The sequence below is a fragment of the Equus caballus genome, chromosome 3 (assembly GCF_041296265.1).
Source record: "Equus caballus isolate H_3958 breed thoroughbred chromosome 3, TB-T2T, whole genome shotgun sequence".
In the NCBI taxonomy this organism is placed as follows: Eukaryota; Metazoa; Chordata; class Mammalia; order Perissodactyla; family Equidae; genus Equus; species Equus caballus.
Genome location: NC_091686.1, coordinates 101,142,686 through 101,156,271, shown reverse-complemented (window position 1 = coordinate 101,156,271; position 13,586 = coordinate 101,142,686).

The window sequence follows — 13,586 nt, the reverse complement described above, 5'->3', positions numbered from 1 at the left end:
TATCACCTTCTCCTCTGACTCTGACACTTCTTTCATTCCTCCTATCAGCACTGTGATTCCATTGGGCCCACTTGGATAATGTAGGCTAACCTCCCCATTACAAGACTCTTAAATTAATTGCACCTGCAAAGTCCTTTTTGCTATGTAAGGTACACTCATAAATTCTGGAGATTAGGATGTAGACATCTCAGGGGACTATTATTCAGCCTACCACAGGTAGGCTGAGGTAAGCCCCGTGATTGTCCAATGAGATGAGCCCCATGATTGTCCCAAGACATTTCTTTGAAAGAATGGAAGGAAGGGAACACAGGTGGTGGCTTGCAGTCTTCTTGAACTGAGGAGACAGAGCTGAGAATCCAATATAATCAAGGCAGCTAGAGTTACAGGACAAAGTACCAGAGAAGCCAAGGTTTTGTTTTGTTTTTTGTTTTTGTTCTTTTGGAGGGGGGCTGGAACTGACAGAAGACAGGAATGGAACTATAGTGTTCTAAGATTCATATGCCATTTGAGAAATAGCATCTCAATTGACAGTAGACTGTAATAGATTTAAGATATATGCTAGAAAACTTAAAGCAACTCTTAAATAAATACAACAGAGATATGCTAATATTTGAAATTTTTGAAAATGCTAATTTCATTAGTATCAAAAACTATGAAATAATTAGATATAAAACTGACTAAAGATGTACAAAGCTGATAAACTGAAAATGAGAAACTACTGTAGAGATAAACTAAAGACCCAAATAAAAAGAGAAATATAGTTCAGAAGATTTAATATTATTAAGATATCAATTTTCCCCAATATTCTGTAGATCCAATGTAATCCTAAACAAAATCACTGTAGGCTTTTTTGTAGAAATTGACAAACTGATTCTAATATTTGCATGGATACGCAAAGAATCCAGAATGGCTAAAAATCTGAAAAAGAAGAAAAATTTGCAGGACCAATGTTATGTGATTTCAATACTTATTGTAAAACTACAGTAATTAGGAAGCTGTGGTTTGGGCATAAAAAATAGTCAGATGTAAAGAGAAAACAGAGCAGAGTTCAGAAATAGACCTACGTGTATATATACAATTGAATTTTGACAAAGCTACAAAAGGCAATTCAGGGGAAAATGATAGTCTTTTCCACAAATTAATGCTGGAACAATTGGATATCCATATGAAAATCAAACCAAATCAGAGCCTTGACTCATATCTCATAGCATATATGAAAATCAGCTTAGAATGGATCATAAACCTAAACGTAAAACCTAAAACTATAAAACTTCTAGTAAACATAGAAGAAAATCTTTGTGAATTGGGATTAGGCAAAATTTTTTAGATATGACAAATAAAAAAATTGAGGACCTAAAAGAAATATTTTATGACTACCTTACAATTTTGTAAACATAAGCCAAAAAAGTTCAAGCTGGGCCAAAAGCGTCAGTACAGTCTTGATTGCAATTTTGACGGTATCATCCAAACAAATAGAGAAAACTATACGCTTAAGCAAAAACCCTATAATATTGTTCAATATGATTTTATGCTCCTTGACTCTCATCTATTTCTCCCACTTATACTGTTTGACTTGTAGGACTAAACACAGTATTTAATACTGGATATGCACAGTATTTAGTAGTAGGTATGCAATCAACAGTGATCTGATTGTGTTGAGAATGATAATGTCTATACCTGTAAACTAGAAAATTGGGCCATCTCGTGAAGGAAATATATGAGCTGTGTAGAACACAAAGAAAGACGATTAAAAGAGAATATGAACAATGTAAGCCTTCAAGTACCTGGGTGTAATTCTCCATAGTTTGTTTCTCTTACCTTGAGAAAAAACATTTCAAATAACAAATAAAGGTAAAGTTTAGCAGAGCTGCAATGGCCTCAATGGATGTGTTGTTTTGGAAAGAAAAAAATCTTTAATCTTGCAATCTACTGAGACTTAGGTTATTTATTACTGCAGCATAACCTAGCTTATCCTGACTGATGGTGATGGAGAACATAGTGATGAGGGCAACTTTGAATGAAGTCTTAGACTTAGCACAAAGTGGTCAAAAGGAGTGGGCATAAGTGTCTCTTCTTTGATCTGGGAACTGGTTACATAAGTGAGTTCAGTTTGTGAAAATGCATTGATCTGTATACTTACGGGTACTTTCCTATACATGTGTGTACAGGTAAATACATACATACATATATAAAATCTTCAGCTCTAAAACTCTTTTTTAAATGATAGGGTGGAGCAGTTTGAACTCATTTTCTGTTTTGTGAAAGTTGGATAAGTTCACTAAAGAAAAAGGCATCATGGGAACAAGAGGCATTCCAGATCATCTGAAAGCCATGCACAGAACTATTTGGAGATAGAACAAATGGACGAAACTATTTGGAGACAGAATGAATGGACAGTGAGAAGAGGATTGTGGCAGTATAGTTTCATGTTAATCAAAGTGAAGATGAGTTGTGTTTTTTGTTTTTGGTGGAAAAAAGGAGGATTTTGTGAATCCTAGAGGGCATGCTGACAATAAACGTGATTAAATGTAACATGACAGAGAGAAATGAATGTATTTTGTTCCAAGATGTTAGACCTCAGGCAGCATTTAGATAGTCCTAAAGCATAGAGTGAAGGGAAAATGAGGCACAGAAGTAGGTTCCTAGAAAACCCTGGTGCACTCTTTATTGTAGACAGTTTCAGACAGGCACGTACCTCAAGAACAAGAGTTTCTGAGGATGGTAATACTCCTGGGCCAGGAAAAAGACCAGACAGCATAGATTTAAAGTTGATTTTAATACTTTCACATTCAAATAACAGACCTAATGCTAAATCTTTATTTTTAAGTATAATTTTCTGAATGACCTTTATCATTTGTTTTCCAAAGTTTTGTAGATTTTATTTTTGCCAAAACTTCCATTTCACAGAATGAATTAATAATATCTTCTGCTCTTAGTGGATTCTGAATCAAATTATAAAATACCCACAGTTATCACATTTTTCTAAGTTCAGTAGTTTTGAAAATCAAACTCTTGATCATCAAAAACTGACAGAATACAGGTATAAGAAAGTTAGACCCACCATTCTTGCAAGTTCATAGTTAATCTGTACCTTTTTAAAATGATATTCATAATAACTAATTTATTTCAAGTTGATCTATATTTGTTATTCTGTTTGGGGCAAAGTATAACACTAAATTAGCGTTTGCATAGTTTACTGGAATTGGATATCAAAGCCAAATAATAGAATGTCTGAGAAGGCAGGAGCCACTAGAAGATCCAGGAGGTAAACTCTTGGCAAGACTATAGGTCAACAGCTACGAGGCACCAGAAAGGACAGAAAGAAGAAAAGGAAATACAAATCTTGAGAGAGAAAGATCTATCTATGACTCACTATTAGCCTGAAGATAGAGGAACAATGAACAAGATTGAAGCAAAGTCACATAAACTGAAGGAACCAGGAGAGCACTTGAGGATGCCTTGAGACTGAACCACAGAGTACGAGGTTGGAGTTGTTAATCCATTTCTTTCTTACATAAGGGTTGATCTCAGAAATAGGAGGCAAGGTGAGGGAGGCCAGCAGATGGAGATCAAATAAGCTTGACCTTGATTTCCATCTACTGGACTGTAATAATAAGAATTGCTGAGGTTAGGAATCAGCGTGGGACTGACAGCTGATTATTTATGAAATTGACTCTGTTCTCATTTGGAAGTGTAGAAATATCAAAACAGAGCAAGTTGTTGATCCTTGAAAGACTGTAACCCTTGTGTCTACTCTCTGGTTCTCAAGGCTATTTAAAAGCATTCTGATGGCAGTGTGTCTAAAATTTTAATGTGCCATGAATCACCTGAGGATCTCAATAAAAAGAAGATGCTGATTCAGTAGGTCTGGATGAAACCTAAAAGTCTGCATTTCTAAAATGCTCCCATAAAAAGCCCTTGATGCTGGTCCTTGGCCTACACTAGAGTAACAAGGGGTTATGAGACCTTGAAGACATTCAAACCAAACAGAGCAAAACAAAACAAACAAGCTGGAAAATGAAAGCATAAATATAGAAAAAAATCTAATAATAAATACTTCAAAATTTTCTCCAGTTTTTCAAGATATTAGCTCTCTGCTAAAACAAGAGGTGTTTAGTCTGAGATGTTTTAATCCTCTTTTTTGGTTATGCTATTGAGGTATCAAGAAGAAGAGGAAAAAAAACTCCATGCCTTTGTACACAAAGATTATGTGACATTGAAACAATAATTTATAAAACCTGTGTGGAGGACTTTGTTTATCAGAGGCATCCTGCAGTGAGTCAGCAAGAGGGAATCAGCATGTAGTCTAAGACACACCTATAGATTAGACGTGACCCATAGCACTGTGGTTAACAAGCACAGGCTGGGACTGTGTATATCTGGCTCAGTGCTCAACTCTACCTCCTATCATCAGTGTGACTTTGGGCAAGTTATTTCCATTCTGAGATTTGTGAACCTCATAGATAAAGGCAGGTATTTATTTCAAAACAAATGGTGAATTAGATAATATGAAGTACATAAAATTATTGCCACAACAAATGGCAGCTATGTTTTTATATCTGTTGGTAATTGCTGAGCTCATCTTTCTACACAGGAAAGAAATGCCTTTACCTTAAAGGAAAATCACATTTCTCAATAAAGCCTTCAATTTTGTGTGTTTTTACCCCAGCCAGCCCTGGGGGTCTAGCGGTTAAGATTGATGCTCTTAAGTGTGTTGAGACACAGCTGCATGTTGCTGCGATACTGAAAGCTATGCCACCTGTATCTCAAATACCAGCAGGGTCACCCATGGTAGACAGGTTTCAGTGGAGCTTCTGGACTAAAACAGACTAGGACGAAGGACCTGGCCACCCACATCTGAAGAAAATGACCATGAGAACCCTATGAATAGCAGCAGAGTATTGTCTGATGTAGCGCCGGAAGACGAGAGGATGGAGCAAAAAGACCAGGTAGGGTTCCACTCTGCTGTACACAGGGTCGCGAGGAATGCAGTTCGACTGGATGACACTAACAGCAACAATTTTTACCCTACCAGAAGTCAGTTTCTCCGTTACTTGAAAAGATAAAACTAAATCAAAACATTTGGAGTGACCTTCAAGACCACAGAGAATCTGTGCAATGCCAAGAAAATTAGATGGTTTCTTTTCATTCAAGTATTGTAGTGTTTATCTCCACATCGATCAATCGCCTGTGAAAACAAATGAATTCTGTTCCCACTATCCACTTAAAACTCTTGACCCTGGCCAGTTGTCTTATCAATGTTACATAATAATTAAAACTTCTATTTCTCAGGCATGTGCTATGAGACTGGTACTACCTAACACAGTTTTAGATATTTTTAAAGAATTTTTTTTAAATAGCAGATTTGTATGAAGGGCATAGAAGTTAAGCAACTTTGGGAAAATGAACTTGCTTATAGAACAATTGAATAAAGTATAGTGAGTGGACGGAACCTACGCCATTTAAAAGCAATTAATAAAGATCTGCCCCATTGAAAAATTGTTAAGTGCTGGCATTGTCCAGAAAAAATTTAATAGACAAATTTATAATTATGCTGATATTTTGACTACCTTAATATTTTATTCCTCACACTTACATGAAAAATTTAACATAAATGACATCAAAAAAACAAAACTATCAAAATTACCTCAATCTGACCCTAGGTCACCATTGGCCATAGCAACCTTAGACTCATTTTATTCTATGAGCAAAATATCTGATATTCGACAATAGGATTAAGAAATCTCTGTGTTGAACAATAAAATGTTTTTCATCATTGTATAGGTTAGGCAATGTATGTGGCATGACAGCTAGATATCTTTCGACATGATTGTTTCATTTTTGGCATAATTTCATATGTTTGTAGTCTTCACATAGACCAACCAGTCAGGCCTTCCACAGAGCACCTCCAGTAGTTCAGCTCTCCGGAAATCTTGAGCAATTTCTCATCATAAGTTTTGGAGAGGATGTTTACAAACAGAACCTGTTTGGTTTCACAGGGTGCCTAGGGTGATTCACCCTTTGATGAGAGGCACATTCATATGAGGATGGTTTGTAGTGAGTTGCTTCCAGGAAGCTTTGCCACCACCAACTCTGCCATGATAGAGAGTTTCTTCTCCCTAGAGAAACTCCCTGCTTTCAGGATACACACTTAGAGGAGGATCTGGGACCACAGGGAAGTGGTAATGGGAAACAAAATTGAAGTCTAAGCACTTCCAAAATAGAATAGATCATTTAATCATTACAACTATTATCTCCATTTTCCAGAAGAAATTGGGGCTTGGAGACATGAAGTACTTGCCCAAGTAGTGGGAGGGAGAGATTCAATCCATCCATTCAACAAATATTTCTTGAACCCATACAATACGTCAGACACCATTAAGGAAGCCAGCATTAACCACCCACATTATAACAACCTCCTAACACCAATCACAGGAACACAAAGAAGAAAGAATGATGGAAAAACTTACGTTCAGTACTAATTTTAAAAAAGCAACAATTTTATATCAAAAAGACAAATAGAAGCACCAATTTCAAATTTAAAAAGAATAGCTTTATATTTGCTTCCTTTTCTGATACTTAGAAAAAAATATTTTACTTTGTTTTAATCATTATTTATTTAGTCCAGTTTCGGTCTCATCTGAAATATGGACAAAACATACATGGGGAATAAGAGAAAGTACTAAGACTTTCAATGCGTTAGTATTTCAAAAGAACCAAAGGCTAGTAATGTCTCAGTCATCTGGAGAAAATTCCTTTAGATAATTCTTCTAGATCTGAACCATCCTAGCTATGATTTAATGAAAAACTGAGTGCAAGTATATTTAATTAATAAATTTATTTTGTTATCAAATGTATGAAACTAATATACAGCATCTTGCTCAAAACAATGCTAAATATTCGATGACATTTCAGAAACATCTAGAAAGAGGGATAATAGCTTGTTCATTTCATAATTAGTTCTGAGGCTGCTCTGAAAGTCTTTAGTCATTAAATATCTGAAATCTATTTAGCATAATTGATATACGTGCATATGTAATACTTCTGATTGTAATCGATTCTATAAATAATGCATGCCATTTACAGCACACATCATTTTGATTTGCTTTCAATATTTATTTTAAAATATATATGTGGTTTTTATTTCTGAATCTGATTTCTGAAAGCCATACACTAAATATTCACAGAATTTGTTTGGTATTTAAATACTACTTGATTCCTATTTAATTATCAGTCCTCAAAGCATTCAAACCAGAGATATCATTAATTATCAAAAACCCATTAAAAACAAGAAAGTTTAGTTAAAGTTAGTTTTAATATTCCTTTATCTCTTACGGAACAGATGAATATATCTTGCAGAAGTAAGCAGCTTGCCTGCTCATTCTAAAGGCCCACACAGCTTAGATTCTCATTTTTATTTTATTTTGGACTTGTTCTTTTTTTCTCTTTTTGTTCATCTAATTTCCTTACCATTAGCTTTAAATCACTCATACTAATATGTTTTTGGCAATGCTTTTTACGTGAACTTGAAAATCCCTCAGTAAGGGGCAAAATAAAACCCTGACTAAGGACGTTTAAAGTCAATATCCTTCGAATTAACTGTCTAATGCTCTGGGACCTATTTTCCTATCCTTTCTTCAACTTATCTAGGATTTTGACAAAAAGTAAATTGTTCCTTAGTAACTCTGAATATTCTTGCCCTGCTATACTCACTCCTTTTCCCTTCTGTGTATGTTTTATGACCCAAGAAATGTTTGGAAAATAATCCAAATGGGATTGCAAAAATAATAAATCTAATTATTCATTGTTTCAGCAAATATGTGTTGGCTATCCACTGTGCCCTAGCACCTTGCTACACATGATAAACTAGATGTAGTCCCAATTATCAGAGTGTAACATATATCAGAAGTTTCCTAAGGTAGTAAAGGCTATGATGGGATGAAGTATCCACTACTCTGGGTCCAAAGAAGTGGCTCCTATTCTAGTCTTAGTGGGTCAATGATGTCTCTCTGAAGAGATTGACATCTAAAACCAGTCCTAAAGGATGACTGGAATTGAAGTGGGAGGATGAAAAAGAGAGTTCCAGGCAAAAGGCAAGTCACAGGCCAAACCTCAGAGGTGGAAAAGAACAGAGTCATCTCAAGGAATGCTGAGTCATTCTTAGCAGTCAGATGATCTTAGATTATGCTGAGGGGTGAAGGATAGATCTAGGGAGTGGGAGTTCTTATTAACCTTGGAGAGGTAAGCAACATGAAAGGTCTTCCTTATGAAATGAGTTAATGTTTATAAAGATACTAGGATGATACCTGCTATAAAGAAAGCATTTAATAGACTTTACCTATACTAATGCTTAGTAGTATTGCATTGTTATGATTATTATAATTTTGATTACCTACTGTTATGGACTGAATGGTTATGCTTCCCCCATCCAAATTCATGCGCTAAAATCCTAAGCCCCATTGTGATCCTTTTAGGAGGTAGAGCCTTTGGGAGGTGATTAGGTCGTGAGAGTGGCGCTTTCTAGGATTAGTGCCCTTATAGAAGAGACACCAGAGAGCTCCCTAGCCCCCTGTGCTATGAGGGGACACAGAGTGAAAATGGTCATCAACGAACCAGAAAATGCACCCTCACCAGACACTGAATCTGCCAGTGCATCGATCCTGGACTTCCCAGCCTCCAGAACTAGGAGAAATAAATTTCGTTGTTTATATGCCACACAGGCTATGGTATCCTATTATAGCAGCTCAAATGGACTAGGACACCAACCTATTAAAAGAGATTGAGTGGAAGAAGGGATAACTTACACAAATTGGTAACTCACACTTGGAAATACATGAGTAAAGACACACGTTATGAAGCAGTTTACCGAAATTAATTTATGGAGATGGAAAAATACTAAGATGGCATGTGGCCTTATTAATTAGGAAGAGATGATAATGTGGCCTTTTTGAAACCAGCCTCCCTTTACCTTCGCACTTCAGCACCATTATGGTTGATGAGTTTATTTTTACTGTGTGTTAAAAAAAAAATACTACAGTTACTTCATAAGTGAAATTGAGTTCAAAAGGGGTGATTTAATTTGATAGTGCAACCACCAGGTGTTTAATTCAGTCACACCTCATTATAAAACATTTCCCCATCACGGGAATCCAGCTTTACTGCAAGCTCAGTCTCGTTTCCTGATAGGTGTTTTTGTTCAGTGCCTCTTTCTCACTCTTCTGACATCAGAAATAGGTAACATGATGGGGCAAAACTCATTTTTGTTTAAATGTTAATGTGTTTTGTTTATCACCTAAGTATCACTTATGTGATGGATGGTTCTAGCTCAATATGTCCACATGTGCACATTTCGAGAAACTACATTCAGTAAGTGTACAGAAAAAGGCAAAATACACGGGCCTTTAAAAATAAATGGAAAGTTGAAATCTGCCTCAATTTGATAGGAAAACAACAAAGCTGTCAGATTCCATTAACAAAATCAGAGAGAAGATCTCTGAACTGGCTGAAATAAATGTAAACATCCCCATTACCTTTCAGAACACACGCCTCATGCTGAAACAAAGTACACGTGTACATTGCCAGCTGGTAGCAATTATTTCTTGTACAAAACTGGGCATACGAGGCTACCTTTATCCAGAAGAAAATATAAAACACTTCAGGGAGAAGATGATACATTTTCAGGTGTTATGTTCAGTTCCGTGTATCTGTAGTGGTGGCTGATTTGATAAACTATCATGTTTGAGATTCTTGAGCAATGATACTACATTTTTAAAAAACACAATTTATTGAGCAATTGCTATATACCATGTGTCATGCTATGTAGCTAATGTACATTGTGTTAATTTACAACCCTATAAACTATACACTATTATCTTCATTTTACAAGTGAGCAAACTGAGATTTGCTCAAATTTTCACACACAGTAAAAGAGTGGTGGCAAGAGAATGATTTTGTAGACATTAGGTCTTCATTTCCCACTCACCACCATTCTCTGGTGTAGGTAACTGATTCTTTTCAATCTAACATAAATCACTAGGCCAACACAGCTTCAAAACATGTCCCCCTGCCTATTCCTTTCCCATCAGACTCCTAACTCCTTCCTATACAGAAATGCTGCGGGCAAGTTGTCTTCTGCACCGAAGCTGGGTGCTCATTCTGGGCTATCTCTTTTACTTACCTTCTAGTTCAGTGGTTTGTGAGGACCTCTTTATAACTCTAGCCCTTCTGGGGCATTAACTCTCTAAGTTTTCAGTATCCAGCCGGGGAATTGCTTTACTCTCTACCCATCCTGAGCCCAGGATGAAAGTATCCATTTCATTTCACTATTGCTACATGGCTAAATTGTACATGTTTCTTATAGACCAGAGATTTGGAGAAGTTTGTGAAATAATCCCCTAGAGCTATATAAGATATATGTGATAAAGTGATGCAATTTGTAATGTCACTAAAGCAAGGCCCAATACCAATCCCCTTGTGTCACTTGTTAATTTAATTCAGTTATGATCCAAATTATTCAAAGATCCTACCTTACCTGCTCCCAGCTCCAAGGTCACACATTGTATTTATTTGTGGCAGAGATGAAAAAGGGGGAAAAAACAGAATAATCCAAGCTTAATGACTGCCTGAGCAATTGTGGACTCTCACAAATAAAAAAATGATGTGTCCTTCTTGTTTGGTTTTTCTGAAACTCTACTGCAAGAAATAAATCTTTCCCGAACCACAGGGAAGATCAGCCTGCCCACCTGTATATAACTTCACAGAGATCCACGTGACCTATCTTCTGGTGTCTCCCCAAATGTCTTTCCCCTTGAATCTTGTGTGGGTGCTGGAAGCAAGAGTAACCACCAACTGGAACCACCCAACAATCATTGACACATTTGCCCTTGAGTTATATAGAACTCCCTGCTATCTCTCATAGACTATATAGATCTGTCTGGGAATGAAAGGAGGTGGAGAAGTGGAAAGGAAGCATTTATTAAATCCTATTATATGCCACGCCTTGTACTAGGTTCTTTCACCCACAGTATTAATCTTATTTTATAGTAGAGGAGACAAAATTATAAGAAATTTGCCCAAGGTCCTACTGTCACCTAAGTAACAGTGACAGAGCTTAAAATCAAGTCTTCTAAGTCTAAATTCAGAATCCTTATCTCACCATGGTCTGTAAGTGTGGTGCCTTCATTCTCTTTACAACAGGATGCTGATTTCAAAAAACATCTCTGGAATTTTCCTTGTCTTTTATGCAACAAAACTTGGATGGGAATTTTCTTTGTCTGCCAACAGTAGAGTTTTAAGGAGGCAGTACCACCTGCATTAGTTATCTAATGCTGCACACAATTTTATTGCAAACTTAGTGGCTTAAAAAAACACATTTATTATCTCACAGTTTTTGTATTCAGGGGTCTGGGCACAGCCTAGTTGAGTCTTCCACAAGGTTACAATCAAGGCGTCAGTTAGGGCTGGTTTTCATCTGGGTCCCCACTGAGGAAGGATCTGCTTCCAAACTCATGTAGTTGTTGTCAGCAGTCAGTTCCTCACAGGTTGCCAGAAGGAAAAACCTCAGTTTCCTGCTGGCTGTCAGCCTGAGGCTGCCTTCAGCTCCTTGTCACATGGTTCTCTCTATATGGGAGCTCATGACATGATAGTTTGCTTCTTCACAGCGTGCAAAAGAGAGTCCCCTAGTAAAACAGATGCTGCAGTTTTATGTAAGATAATCCAGTACGGATAATCAATCAGGAAAGTCTCGTCACCTTTGTCATATTCTATCGGTTACAAGTAATACAGTTCTGACCCACATTCAAGGGGTAGGGATCACAAGAGAATGAACATGGGGAGGTGGGGATTATGGGGACCAACCTAGTGTCAGTCTGCCACACCACCTTCTGAGTTCTTAGACCCAGTTTCTTCATTTATAAAGCAGGGATATCAATTGTATTAGTTCTCAAGGCTGCATTAACAAAGTTCCACAGACTAGGTGGCTTAAATAACAAAAATTGATTATCACACAGTTCTGGAGATCAAGTCCAAGAAGTCCAAGATCAAGGTATTGGCAGGGTTGGCTCCTTCTGAAGGCTGTGAGAGAGAATCCGTTCCGTGCATCTCCCTTAGCTTCAGGTGGGTTACTGGCGTCTTTGGTGTTCTTTGGCTTGTAAGAGTATCGCGCCAATCACTGCCTTCGTCTTCACACAGTGTTCTCCCTGTGTTCCTATCTGTCCACATTTCATCTTTTTTATAAGGAAACCAGGTATGTTGGATTAGGGCTTACCCTAATGGCCTCATTTTGACTTGATTTCTTATGTAAAGATGCTGTCTCTATACAAGTGACATTCTGTGGTACTGGAGGTTAGGACTTCAACAAATGAATTTTGGAATGACACAATTCAGCTCCTAACACTAATGATACCCATCATCAGTCTCATTGGGAGGAATAGAGATGTAAGCTAAGATTTAGTACATGGCCTCTCACATGATAACCTTTCAGTAAATGTGGAATTAAAATATGATTATGATTAATTTTGGCTCTTCTATTTTGAGACAAGGCTCCTCATTTTCCAAAGATCACAAAAATAATAACATCATGTTTATTTGCCATTACTACCTCTAAAAATAGAACTTGTGTTCCATTAACTTAAGGACAACTTCCCTGAGCTTTATAGATTTTTGGCCAAGTTTCCATCTTAACAACTAAGCACAGTTTTTAACAAAGTTCGTCTATTCATTTGCTTGAAACTCCTTAAAGGATATTTATTGAGGGTCCCTTACATGCCAGGCAATCATTCACTTATTCAAACAACTTACATTTAAAAGTGAAGAAATAGAGCAATTATTTGACTGGCCTAAGGTCACGAACGAAGGTCAGATAACGAGTATGACAGGATGTCCTTCAGTATCAAGTGCTGGACCTGCACACAAAGCTGCTCAGCTGAGAATAAAAGGCAATCACATCCCTTGATAAGTTGAAAGAACCACCAGGCACTTCTGCACAAAGCTGGCTGAGAAGTGTGCTTTTCACAACGAGATCCTCACTCCCCTCAGATATAACAGGAGGACCCAGAGGGGGCTAAGTTTGCCTTTGGAAAGAATGCAATGTTCTTAAGATTGGAAGAAGAGAGGGACGCCTTCTCTCCCCAAAGCCAAGACTATCTTTATGAATAAGGAGCAAAGGTCAGTTAATCTTCTCAGTCTGCCAAAATCAAATACCATAGCCTGGATGGTTTCAATAACAGAAATTGATTGTCTCACAGCTGGAAATCAAGATCAGGGAGCCAGCATGGCTAGGTTCAGGAGAAGCCTCTCTTCCTGGCTTGCAGATAGCTGTCTTTCCACAGTGAGCTCACACAGCCCTTTCTCATTGTGTGCGCACAGAGAGAGGGAGCAAGCAAGCTCTCTTCTGTCTCTTCTCCTAAGAGCACTAATCGTATTATGATCCTCATGCTCTCATGACTTCACTTAACTCTAATTACCTCCCAAAGGCCCCATCCCCAAATACCATTACACCGAGGGTTAGGACATCAACATATGAATTTGGAGGGGACACAAACTTTGGGTCCGTAAGAGTTAGTTTGGAGGAGTAGAGGCCTTTGTCG